The 14,049-nt window shown below is 38.6% G+C and overlaps 1 protein-coding gene across 2 annotated transcripts in view; it reads left to right on the forward strand.

The window, feature by feature from the left end:
* Window positions 1–905: 905 nt before the first annotated feature.
* LOC307125267 (neuronal migration protein doublecortin-like) overlaps window positions 906–14,049 on the forward strand; it is a 71,507-nt gene continuing 58,363 nt past the window's right edge. The window contains exon 1 of one of the 2 annotated variants that reach the window (XM_079815009.1): window positions 906–1,039. The gene's annotated coding sequence lies outside the window, so the exon portion shown is untranslated. The remainder of the gene's footprint in view (window positions 1,040–14,049) is intronic. The other variant, XM_079815010.1, reaches the window with a different exon arrangement.

Below are 14,049 nucleotides of genomic sequence, written 5' to 3' on the forward strand. Positions count from 1 at the left end.
CCGCAACAAATTAGAAATACACACATGGGTTTGTTGATGGACATACACTTGTTAATGCTTATGGTGAGGAATTACAGCTGTAACATCTCATACCTCGAACTGAGCAGAGTAGGCTCGCGGAAAGGAGGGATTAAAGGCCCGTTCACACCAAGGACAATAACTATAAAGATAACAATAAAGATATAGTTCTAAAAAAACGTTCTATAGAATAGCAGAGTTCACACCACAGCTATAACGATAACGACACAGAGAAATTATATCATTGGAATCACTTTCAGAATGTTTTTATCCAGCTGATGAACGATAAAAAACATTGACAGCCAATCAGAATCCATTCCTTCTGTAACAACCTCGAATTTATAGCGACAGACAATCTTAGAATAAACAGAATGCTGGTATGGATGCTAATATAGTTATCTTTATAGTTAACTCTTGGTGTGAACAGGTCTTTAGACAGACTGATTCATCCGTTGAGTCTTTTGAGAATCATTGAAAAATGTAATTGCAATGTAGGCTATATTCTTAGAAAATGAAACGTTTTTTTTACTTTTGAAGCATGGAAACCTGTTGTATAGGAGACCTCCAAAACAAAATTAGAAGCCTTTAAAATAGCATAAAAGGGGCACTTTAAGATGATAACTTTTTTTAATTAAACGCACAATTTACCATATCAAACTATTGATTGAAAATAGTGAGCAGTATTAAGTATACACTCAATCATTGAGTAGTCAACAGTCAATAACATCTTTAACTGCAGCACATTATGCTTCAAGTTGAGGTTATACGACTTTATGACTCGATGATAGTGTATTAACACATGAATGCAGATGTTTCTGGACGCATCCTGCAGTAGGCGTCGACTGTGCTCAGTGGGCGTGTGTGGGGCGGCGCTAGGACCGCGCGGTGTGCCGGTAGGGAGGCATCGCAGGCAGAGCAGCAGCTGAAGCGGCAGACAAAGACACGGAGCGCAGCGCGATCCTGCAGCATCCACGCCCACCCACACACACTCACACAGCAGCAGCAGCGCACTGTACCACTGGTAAGTCAAACGCCGGTAGACTTTTACTTTAAAAGAAAAACGTGTTGATCGAAACGTATTTCATGTAGCCATGCTAACGTTTAGTGAGTTACTTTAATGTCAGAAGTATAAAGAGAGATTTTTGGGGATGTTAGTGGATTGAACAGTCAGGTGGTTCAAGGTTCGAGGATAGGATATATATATATATATATATATATATATATATATATATATATATATATATATATATATATATATATATATATATATATATATATATATATATATATATTAACAAAATTATATGCTGATAGTAAAAAGAGAGAAAAAAGGCTATATTTAATTCTCTAGGAAAAATGTGCCCTTGTCAAAAAATGCTAAAGGAATGTGTAGCCTATAGGATTTAATCTGAAACCAATACTAATGAGATTGAATGGGAATCCTCTAAAAATCAATTAAGATCTTGTGTCCTGTTAGATGTTGTGTGTTTTTTTTTACAACTGTAATGGAATAACGTCTTGTTACTTGACAGTTAGTAGAAATCATAAACTCAGAGGTATTTTATCCTATTGGGAATCCTAATAGTCTTATTGGGAGCTACAGTAAGTGTTCTAAAATGTCTGATTTAAACTATGTTATTTTATAATCTTAAAAGAAACTTCCTATTAGAATAATTTTGGGTTAGTTCCAAATTGTGTATTTTAAATGTATTCAGATTGTAGCAAATGTAAGCGAAACTTTATTGTCTCTGCAAGATTTCAGAGGAGTGTAGGGTACTCTAATACTCGGGAGGTTGCAGTGTGTGTGAGTGTGAAGTATAAGACCCATCCTGAATTTGCTGTAGTGCAGCATGTGCCAAAGAGACACAATGAAACAGGCTCACAGAGCACTCTGGGCGGGTGGATGGGGGGAGTGGGGTATACGGACTTGCCCCTGGAGACCATTTGCTTTCACTATGACCAATTTTATCCTTCTCATTGTGTGTGATTCAGTGTGTGATGTGTAACTGGACTCTATACACTGCAGCACACAGTGTGACATCAGAATTTATTAACCAACGGTACAACGGGAAAAGTTTGAACCTGTCATAGTGAAACAGCAGTGTTTTATAAACGGCAAACAGACGATTGGCTTATGACTACCTTCACTGGAGGTCTTTCCCTTACAAAAGAAGTACAGTAGTACCATGGTGCAGTGATGAATCCTTTCTTTATAAAGTAATAGTCTATCCAAAGTCTTTCTTTCTTGTGGAACACCAAAAGAAATGTTAGGCAGAATGCCCATGCAGCTCTTCTCTACAAAATGAAAGTGAATAGGGTGGGACTGGGGCTTTCAAGCTCCAAAAAGGCAGAAAGCACCAGTTGTCCAAATGACTTATACGCTATATTCTAAATCTTCTGAAGGCAAACAATAGCTTTGTGTGAAGAAAAGACCGAAATGTATGCCATTTGTTTGCATTCAGATGTCACGTGAGCGTAGCTAGCAGTTTGGACATTCTGCTAAACATCTCATTTTGTTTTCCTCTGAAGGAAGAACATGGGTTGATAATGAGATGAGGGTTGGTAATGAGATAAGAGTGAGTAAATGATTTCAGAATTTTCATTTAATAAAAGCAGTAGAGGCGCTGTCTCTAAATTATTACTGTCATCAACTGGCATGTCTGGATGGCACTAGGAATCTTGCTGATTCAGTGCGTCTCAGTTGCTGGGTTCTGGTGTATGAGGGTGCATTTGAGTCATCTCTGCTCATCATGGGTGGATGGGTGGATGTGTAGGAGCCCTTGTGTCAGCTGTGGACCAGGCCCAAATCCCCTCTGCACCAGTGATGGCCGTAAAAAAAAAAGCACTCGAGGTGTGTAGTGTGTTTGTGTGACCACAATAAGGATGTAATCCCTCTTTTTTTTACCGGTACAGAGGGACACGGTCAACAGGATTAGACAAATAACAGACCCATAAATCAGCACTAATGCACAACAGGGAGGGGAATATCTGTGGGCCACCTCAGTCATGGGCGTCGCCTCAACATATTACACAGGCTTTTGTAATCAAACCTTGGATGGTTCTTTAATGTCACATCTGAGTGTGCATGTCGTTTTCAAATTCTCTTTCTTTATACGTTTATTGTGTCCTGCGTGTCTTTGTTTACAGATTTCTCTGCATTATTTTGTGTGTATTCCAAGGTGAGGCGAGAGGAGTAGTAGCCAGGCTTTAATTGGAAAAGCTGCTGCAATCCCTTCTGGCAGTCACACTGGACTCAGGCCCAGGTCTAAATGCCACAGACCGCCCTATTGGCAAGACAACCCCACTATACCATTTGTGCTAACTAATTACCACAAATGCATAATAACAGCTAGCCACTAAAAATGGCCAATGTTAACGAAATGTTTAAATCTTATTGCAGAAATATTTCTCATGTATAACTAAAATATGATACCTCAAATTGTGTGGCTAAAGGGATAGTTCACGCAAAATGTAAATTAATTACTCACCTTCATGTCGTTTTTAACTCGTAAGACTTTCATTCATCATAAGAACACAAATGAAGATCTTTTTGATGAAATCTGAGAGCTCTCCGTGCCTCCATTGGCAGCTACACAACTAGCACTTTGATGCTTCAAAAAGTTCATAAAGAGATTGTAAAACTAATCCATATGAATTTAGTTGATTAGACTTGATCGCTTTATACGATGAACAGATTAAATGTAGGCTTTTATTCACTTATAAACATTGATCGGCGAACATAAACAGAAGCTCATGAACCGGCTTGATGCGCGAGAACAAACCTCATTGGTTCTTGCAGAAGCTCAAACAAATTGTGTAACACAAGAATGAACCTCATTGGTTCTTGTGGAAGCTCAAACGTGCTGCATAACAAAAGAATGAACCTCATTGGCTCTTGTGGAAACTCAAACATGCTGCGTAACACGAGAATGAACCTCACTGGTTCTTGTGGAAGCTCAAACGTGCTGAGTAACACGAGGATGAACCTCATTGGTTCTTGTGGAAGCTCAAACGTGCTGAGTAACATGAGAATGAACCTCATTGGTTCTTGTGGAAACTCAAATATGCTGCGTAACACAAGAAGAACTTAATTGGTTCTTGTGAATGAACCTCATTGGCTCTTGCAGAAACTCAAACGTGCTGCGTAACACAAGAATTAACCTCATTGGTTCTTGAGGAGGCTCAAACGTGGCAAGTAACTCAAGAATGAACCTCATTGGTTCTTGCTGAATCTCAAATGTTCTGCGTAACACGAAAATTAACCTCATTGGTTCTTGTGGAAACTCAAATATACTGCATAACACAAGAAGGAACTTAATTGGTTCTTGTGAATGAACCTCATTGGCTCTTGCAGAAACTCAAACGTGCTGCGTAACTCAAGAATGAACCTCATTTGTTCTTGTGGAAGCTCAAATGTGCTGAGTAACACAATAATGAACCTAATTGGTTCTTGTGGAAACTCAAATATGCTGCGTAACACAAGAAGGAACTTAATTGGTTCTTGTGAATGAACCTCATTGGCTCTTGCAGAAACTCAAACGTGTTGCGTAACACAAGAATGAACCTCATTGGTTCTTGAGGACGCTCAAACGTGCCAAGTAACTCAAGAATGAACCTCATTGGTCCTTGCTGAATCTCAAATGTGCTGCGTAACACGAAAATTAACCTAATTGGTTCTTGTGGAAGCTCAAACATGCTGCGTAACATGAGAATGAACCTCATTGGTTCTTGCACATCAAGAAAACATGCTTGAGCTTCTGTTTACCACAACTGATGTGTGAGTTGATGGAAGTTTATATGTGAATAAAAGATTAATAAAAGATGAACAAACGTCTTACAGGTTTGGATCAATATGAGGGTGAGTAATTGATGACAGAATTAAATTTTTTGTTTGAACTATACCTTTAAGCTTGTTGAAGAAATGTTCTCATAGAACACCGAATAGCAATGCTATGTCAACCCCTCAGAACACCTTCATCCACCCATTACAACCACTCAGAATACCTAAGGTCGATTTTAAAGAATTGGTCAGTGAAAAACCCATATTGACTACTAATAGATATCAAAGTCCATGTGATGGCCTTTTGAGAACTCTCTCTGTAGTGCCGTGTATGGTGATTTTGGATTGGTGCGAGGAAGTCAAATAAGCTGACTTGTAGCAACCTAACTCTCAGAAATCCCATCATTACAGGCTAAAGATAGTGGAGGTCAGGCTGTGGGTGCTGATTAAGGAGCTAATTGAGGTGTCGTCAAGCTAGGTAGCACCGACAAGAGTTTATAGGATTCCTCTAAATAAGTCAATAGAGATGGAAGTACCTTAGCCGTCTGACAAGTCCTAAAGGATTTGTATACAGTGTAGGTCTGAAAGTACTGGGAATCTGTGCTATGAACATAATACAACTGCTGTGGAACCTTTTACTATCCCATAGTAAATACAAATCACAAGTTAGATTCCTTTAATATATTTTGTATTTTTCCAAAATAGCAATGAGACTACATATAAAGATTAAATGGAGATGTTTGCTTTAGCCTCTTGCTTCTTAGTTTTTATCATTAGACCCTAGTGATATTGCTTATCTCCTCCAAAGCTTCAAAAGCCATCTCAGCAATTCCATCAAGGCTCAGATTTGACATTTAATTATCTGAGCTTTGTTATGCACATTCATTTTAATGAAGAAAAAAAAATAATTAAAAAAGGAGAAACAACTGGGACAACAATCATGGTTAAATGAAACATAAAATGAGATCTCGAATTGTCCTGGGATCTGAAAGAGCAGCCTTTAAATATTTAGATTCTTCTTAGTCAACAGTTAATGCCTCTTCTCAAACGCTGATATGGATTTGACATGTCATATCAAGCCTTAGATTAATAAACCATGCTCTGTGTTTGCTGTGTGTCAACACCGTTATGGATGAGTATCATCTCAGTCGCTGAGCACTTTTTTAATGTTGTAGTGTTTCCCTCTCTAAAGTCAACATGAAATCAAAATGGACCCTTTTGACTTTATTGAAACAAATTCCTGTGAATGATTCATCAGTGTATATTATTCCAAAGGGGGAAAATTGTAATTTTTCATCGAAATGCTGCTCTGAAAATGGCTTTTTGGCTAATGTAACCTAGTCTGTGACTACTGGTTAATGATGATTCCATTAGATAGCTACTATTTTAGGGTACTGTTGCAATGCAGCCTTGCAATTTTGTCATTGGTTAAGAGTAATTTATTGCTGGATATTATGTAAGGGATATTGTACATCCAGCCAGTTAAAACAGAGGGGTCTTGTATCACCCTGAAGGGTTTTATTTTGCGAAAACAATCATCTGGATATACATTATCCTTAGACTGGGTAAACTCAGCCTGATCTGTCAGCGATTTGATTTCGCCCGGCAACTCAGTCTGGAAACCTGTACATTAATTTCTACTGCTTCTGTTACACTTTTGCGGGAACCAATCACAGATTGCCTTATCCACCTGGCCCGCTATTGGAGGGATTATCTCGATGACGGAAAGAGAAGCGATGGGTGGTTGCCCGTTGATCATGCCTCTTGTGGTCTGATTGGTTGAAGGACTATCCAATTGCGTACAGAGTAATTTAATTTATGCGCGTTTATGCTCGGTTGGGCAGTAGAAAATACAGAGCAGACTCCCCAGACCAATGTTCAATCTTAAATTGAGCTTGGTCTGGTGATAGCCAGACAACATTATCCTGCTTATTACACGACTACTTGCCATATAAGTAATTAATTAAACACAAAATATTGATAAGTATTTTACTAGCTCACTGAAGTCAAATATTTTGCAAGGTTTTGAGTCAAGACAAACAAGACGGAGTTTTAATGTACAATCATACCACTTATTACACAACTTTTCACCACATCAATAATTGCAGGGACATGAAATATAGATTTGAGAAGAAACCATTTTTAAAATCGTATCTGTTGATCAGTAGCGTTTCTCGGTAGTAGCGCTAGCAAAGACTTTATATATAGGAAGACAGTGCACTCCGATTACTTATGGATGGGAGAAGGTACAATGCCCAATATGGCGAATAAGCCCCGCCTTCTAAATGAAAGAGCCAATCGTTGATTAGTAAAGTCACGCGTCACTACAGCTGTCGTTTGAAGCTCGGGTTGCTATAGAAACAGTCAAGCGTTCTGAGACGGGTGCTTAGGACAGTTGTCAGACCTCATTGGTGATTTCGAATATGAAATTTATTCGTAAGTTTGGTGAACAGTCCCCATTCAAAGAGATAGGACCTGCACTTGCATGCCCGAGAGGTGCTTCAAAGATGGCCGCCGAGTGAAATGACTTGTTGTAAAGGGACTTTGACGCTACACATAGCTTTATATCCTAATCACTGAACACATCAGATACACTTTTGGCAGAGTTCTAATGTCCTTGCTTTATTCAGTACAAAACTAATTCTAGCAAACAAGACAAACTTCAACAATTTTCATTGCAAATACAGTTGATAACTGAAACGCAACATTTTATTGGCTGTGTTTAAATGAAATTAGAGATTTCAGATGTGTATTTAAGATGTGCAGACACAAAATTTGATGCTCAAGTAGAATGCAAAGTTTTTCTTTTACAGAGATTTCGCTAACGTACTTAATGGGCTGTAATATGAGCATGCAACTTTACATGTTACTTTACAACTGCTTACTATGTTTCGTTACCCAGGTTGTTTTCTGCTGTGAAAAATAAAGTAGGTTAATCACTTAAATAGTCTAATACTGCCAGAGCTCTCTCTTTAACTCTGACATACTGTTACTCTCTTTTCTCATGCCAAGAAATTAGATCAGATCAAGGACAGTTGTAGCGTTTGGCATTTCTGACATCTCAGATTTCAGATGACACTATATGTTAATGTTCCCCTGTTATACTTTTTGAGATATTACCTTCCTTAGAGTGTGTTTTATAGCTGTTTGTGAATGTAAAAGGTCTGCAAAGTTTCAAAGATCAAAGTGCACAATACATTTGACAGTCAAACACTGTAGTTGCACCAATCAGAGCAGAGTAGGTTCTTGGAAAGGATTGGTGTAGAGAGACCAAATCCTTTATCAAACCATTTGTTTTGGGAACATGTAATAGTTTTTGAACTTGGATGCATATACACTTATTGTAGGAGACCTCCAAAACAAAAATAGGCACTTTTAACTGTAAAGGAACCTTTTAAAACCTGTATTTAGCAAAGGATGGGTTAGACAACCATGGCATCTGCCTAATTTGGCTAGCTTCTACCAAGTGGCAGATTAACTAGTGGTGAAATACTGTATAGCCTTGGCCAAAAGTATTGTAGTTCCACAGAGTTGTTTACACCACGCTCTCTCATCTTCTACCTTGTATCCTGTTTTGGTGCATACATCTTTTTAATGACTTCAAGAATACTTCAAGCTTAGAGCTGCACTCAGAATTCAAAACCCTTCAAAAGTACATGGGTACATTTTGTGTTTTATGAAGTAAGCCGCTTCAGTATTTCAGTTTTTCATGTTTTTATGGTATACTGGAAGTTTTAAAGGCTTTTATTGCCAAAAAACATTCAATATGGTGACCCTTCTTCTTCATAACCTCTGTATTTCGCTCTGGCATGCTGGATATCAGCCATTGGTCCAAATCCTGACTGATCCATTCTTGCCTTCTTAGTGATCGAAGTTTATCACAATTTGTGGGCTTCTGCTTGACCACTCACCTTTTGAGGATTGACTACATGTTCTCTATGGGATTAAGATCCAGGGAGTTGACTGGCCGCGGATCCAAGATTCCGATGTAATGATCTCCGAGCCACTTCATTATCACTCGTTTTGATACCATTCTTTATTCATGGCAGTGGCCAGAAATGTGAGAGCACCCACTCCCTTGGATGAAAAGCAAACCCACACTGGATGGTCTCAGGAAGCTTCACAGTTGGCACGACACAAGACTCATGGTAACGTTCACAATCGATTTTCCAGATGTCCCAAACAGTCGGAAGGGGACTTCATTAGAGAAATTAACTTTCTACCAGTCTTCTGCTGTCCAATCCTTGTACTTCCTGCAGAATGAATTTCAGCCTGTCCTTGATGTTTTTCTTGGAGTGAAGTGGCTTCCTTGCTACCATTCTTGACAGTAGGCCGTTGTGCTAAAGTCTTGGCCTCACCGTGCGTGCAGATGCACTCACACCCACCTGCTCCCAATATTGAGCAAGCTCTGCACTAGTGGTGACATGATTCTCCTCCTCAGGAGGAGATGGTCTTGTGCTTGCTGGACACTCAGCACACATCTCCTGAAGCCTTCGTCACTGCAGATCAACCTCTCTCCTTGAAGTTCTTGATGATCTGGTAAACGATTCTTTCAGGTGCAATATTCTTCACAGCAATTTCCTTGCGTGTGATACCATTTTGATGCAAGGAAATGATGGTTGCACGTCTTTCTTTGGAGGTAACCATTGCTAACGCATAAACACAATGACTGGATGCACTTCTTCTCTTCTTTTATAGCAACCAGTATGCTCTTATAATATAATCCGAATGATCGAGGGATTTCTCCTGACTAGTTCCTGTTCACACTGTTCCATGTTCTGATGATAGGATTAGTGAATTGGATGTTAGCTGGTCATTTTGTGTCAGGGCCGAAAAACTGGGAAATTCGGGTTTTGTGAAGTAATTGTACACTTCTCAACAAACCATGCATTTTGATGTATCATTCATGTCCGTGGCACAAACTTTTTTTTATACTAAGCTGTATGAGTATGAAGGTGTGTGAAAAACCTGTTTTAGGAAGTATTAAAATGAAAGGGATGGAATCAAACATTGATAGTGCTGAGTAAAACTCCCAGTATGGCAGTAATCCCTTATTAGAGGGGTTGTATTGTTATTTAAGTGACTGTCCGTCTCCAGGCGGAATTTAAACAAAACCTTTAATCGACCAAATCCAGGACACAGTGTGATATTTGCCAGACTGGGAATAGGCAGCAGGGCTATTGACAGCAGGCGGTTCTGCAGACAAAAAGCGTTAAAAACATATCAGGACATTGATGAGTAGATATTGATTTGGCTTTGAATAGGAGTCTGTGTGTGTGTGTGTAATATGAGGTAGAGTGGTGTGAGTGGTGTAGCTTTATTGATCCATCGTTGGTTTAGGGGGTTATGGGGGAGTATTTTGAGGGAATGTGTGCTCAGATGGTAGAGTGCGGCAACAGAATGAGAATATTGACCAATTGCTGGGACAGCAGAAGGTGGGTGGGAGGGGCAAGTATAAGTTGTTAAAGTCTTGTTGGGGGCAGGAGACCTCAGTGACAAAGAGATGGACAGATGACCACTGTTTATTGAAATCAGATGGGGCATATGTTAGCCACACACACACACACACACACACACACACACACACACACACACACACACACACACACACACACACACACACACACACACACACACACACACACACACACACACACACACACACACACACACACACACGTTATGTTTTCATGTTTTATGGGGACTTTTCATAAGGCATAATAAACTGTTTATTCCATCCCCTACATAATTTTTTTTTGCATTTCTACATTTTAAAAAACATAATTTAGTCTGATTCATAAGCTATTTTCCTCATGGGAACCAAAAAATGTCCCCACATGGACAAGGATTTTGGATATTGCCATCTTTGTGGGGACATTTTGTCCTTATAAGGTAGGGTTTACCCAGATCTCTCTCACACATTAGCTGTCTAAATGGGGACATAGCATAGACTTCTATTGTTTTTATATACAGCTCTGAATATTGTAACCTACTGTAACCCATACCCAACAAACAAACAGCAACTTTCAATTACTTTATTTTTATAGGCCTACTGTTTTAACAAATGAGGATTATGCCAAAAGGAGTTTTTTGGGAAATTTTGTTAGGTTTTTCTAACTTCTAGATACAAATTTGTCCCAAAAATATTACTAAGCATGCGTGCCATTAGTGTGTTTATGTGAGTGACTTTTACATTCTTGCTCTTGCTTAATCACTTTATCCTCCAAAAAAGGGTGATGTGAAAAGATACAGTTGGAACTGCAGCAGAGACAACTGTCCTTTTCTAACACTCTCCTTCTTTCACTTTCTTTTATTTCTCATTTCTTTTGTGGAGGGGTAGAGAGAGTTTTGTTTAAAGAGAGCAGCTGTGTTTTTGAAGTTCTGGCCCTGGTCCACAAGAGCTCAGTGGCCAGGATCTGCCTTCCTCTCAGTCTGGACTTTAATCAGAGAGAGACATAAACTCTGTTCCAAAATCTTGTGAGCTGCCTATCTAGACACAATGTCTGTTACAAAAGCTAGGCAGCAACATTATGCTGCCTTCCAATATATCTATTACATTGCAATATGCAAATATGTGATACATAGTCTTCTAGCTAGCTCTGAGCGACAATAGCATAATCCATCATTTTTATTAAACAAACAGTTAGAACTGCTAGCATGCTTTCTATCTGATCCAGACTGTCCATTTAAGGTCAATAGCAGTCCAAGCTGGTCTAGATGGGTGATCAGCTGAGCCACACAAGCCACACAAGCTTACGTTGACCTGGTAGGTCATTTTGGTCAGGCTAGTTAAAGCTAGTCTGAGTACATGAGAGCTGGTTTCCAGCAAGAATGCTCCAAAAACTAGCTTGACCACCCTACAATGGTTTGACCTGGTTTTCTCTCTCTCTCTCTCTCCTATTATCTTTTTTTCCCATAAATACCAAGTTCTGCCATGAAACTCATGGCGCAGGCTGATAGGTCCTTAACTCATTTGGTAATGATCACATCTTTATCTACATAGCGTAGCTGATTAGTTGCTGTTGCATTAGCGGCCATTGAGCCGGCAGTGTTGCTGTTAGCAGTCTGCAACACACTTTCAGAAACCCTCCACCTTCCCCAGCTCCACCTGTATAGATCTGTTACAGGGGGTTATTTCATGCATGTCACATGTGCAGCAGCAGAATGTCTGTGAAGGTATTGGCAGTAGCAAGTCTCAGTACTTGCACTGCAGCAGCAGCAGCAGTGTAGCAGATTATTCCGCCAAGACCAAATACATTAACATTGTCACATCCATTACCATTACCATGTCAATCTCTCCGAGAGTTGTCATGACATAATTACATAATTTTTTTTTTTGTTAGATTATTGGATTAGACGATTATTTTGACATGCCTGTTTGTTTGGTTCTCCATACTTTGACAGAGAGTTGTTGTACAGCCTATTTGATTATTATTTTAGAACATCAAATTTGCATGTGTATGTAAATGTTGCACTACTTTCGAAGAAGCCACTGGCTTATTTTACAAACCAGGAAAACCTCTACAATGATCTCCATCATCAGCCCACACCTGAAAAGATTTTGAAGATAAAAAAATATTCAATGACAATATTTCTGTGGAAATGGAGTCTAAATATATGTCCGCCTCTTCTCTTTTGCTTTCTTCTCACAGTTCTCGCTAAGGGAGTGGTGGATTGTGGGAGGATTTTAGTGGCATGATATTGTAGGTGGACTTTCAACGAAATGTCAAGAATTTGCACTTAAATAAAGACCAATGGATCTATTTTAACATTGAAAATTATACATAGCCTTGTGAAAAAAATCTATACCCAAATGGATTAAAAATACATGTATTTCATACTAAGTAGTACAAATCCATTAACATATTTACTGACATATCGCTAGACTGATATACATATTATAATTAAACTTTATTTGGAGTAATGTTCAGCCTAAATTTTTTTTATATAACTATTAGTAAGGATGGTCTGATCACTGACTGTATAATATAAATCTTTAAATGCAAGCTAGTATACCTAAATTGCAATAGTTCCATTTTAGCACAATCAAATATTCTTAAGTACATCTTTAGTTGGACCTCAGCACTACTTCAGGATAACTAAAGTGCATTAAGTACAAAATTACTTGTAGTAGACTTTCCCTTTCATACCTACCTTGTTTGGTCCGGATTATCTGACTTTTCAGTTTGGGCCGAATCAAAATTACAGGTGTGAAACCTCCCCCGGACCAAACAGACGAAATTTAGTCTGACGAAAAGAGGTAGTCTCGGTCCGGATCAAACTTAACAAAGGTTTGGTTTGTTTCTAGTGTGAAAGCATTTTCTGAACGAAAAACAATTAGAAACAACAAGAAATATTCAAGCAATGCCCACTGTTCACTAGCAATACTGTTCATTCATTCTTGTCAAAGACGCTGACATCAGACGCACGTCCTTTTACAAACCAATCAATGTCAAGATGAAGCCCACATAGAAGACGACGAAAGGACGCAAGTATGTCATGTAAAGTTCTTTAGTGCACTCGCATAATTGCAATGTGAAACCAAACCACAACTAACCGAATGTATAGAATGTATCAAAACATGAACTTTGGTCCGGACCTTGGTGCAGATTTTCAGGTGTGAAAACGCCATAAGTATATTAATTTAGTATACCAAAAGTACAATTGCAGGCTATTTATATTAAGTACATCAATATGTAAATGTGTTTATGCTCAGCATTTTATTTTACAGTCCTGTTCCGCATGTACATTCTATGTACTTATTATAATAATTATAATAACTGGGTAATAACTAGGTAATAACCCTGAAATTGCCCCTAAACATAACCTTAACCCATGTAGTTACCTTGTTATTGCCCACTACACTACTTCCTTAGTGCACCGTAAGTGCACGTACTGTAAAATAAAGTGCAACCAATCAATGTATTATAAAAATATTTTTAAGCTGTAGCATGTATATCATCATATATAATCAAATCTCATTCACTCTCAGCCTAACTACCAAAATAAAATGACCATTCCTGATTCATTCAAACAAGTTTTCTTCCAATATTTCTATTAACTTCGCATGTTTGTGCTTATTATCACTATGTTAGCGTGGCTGCATGATAATAGTAAAATCATCAGTGTTAGTGGCTGATGAATGCCTGTTGCTGCAAATGAAGTCATGAAGATTTGTTTGGATGGCTTTTAAACCTGTGAAATATAATTATTTTTCATTGATTTATGTCAGTGATCAGACAATTAGCTAA

Source organism: Gobio gobio (genome assembly GCF_949357685.1).
Source record: "Gobio gobio genome assembly, chromosome: 4".
In the NCBI taxonomy this organism is placed as follows: domain Eukaryota; kingdom Metazoa; phylum Chordata; class Actinopteri; order Cypriniformes; family Gobionidae; genus Gobio; species Gobio gobio.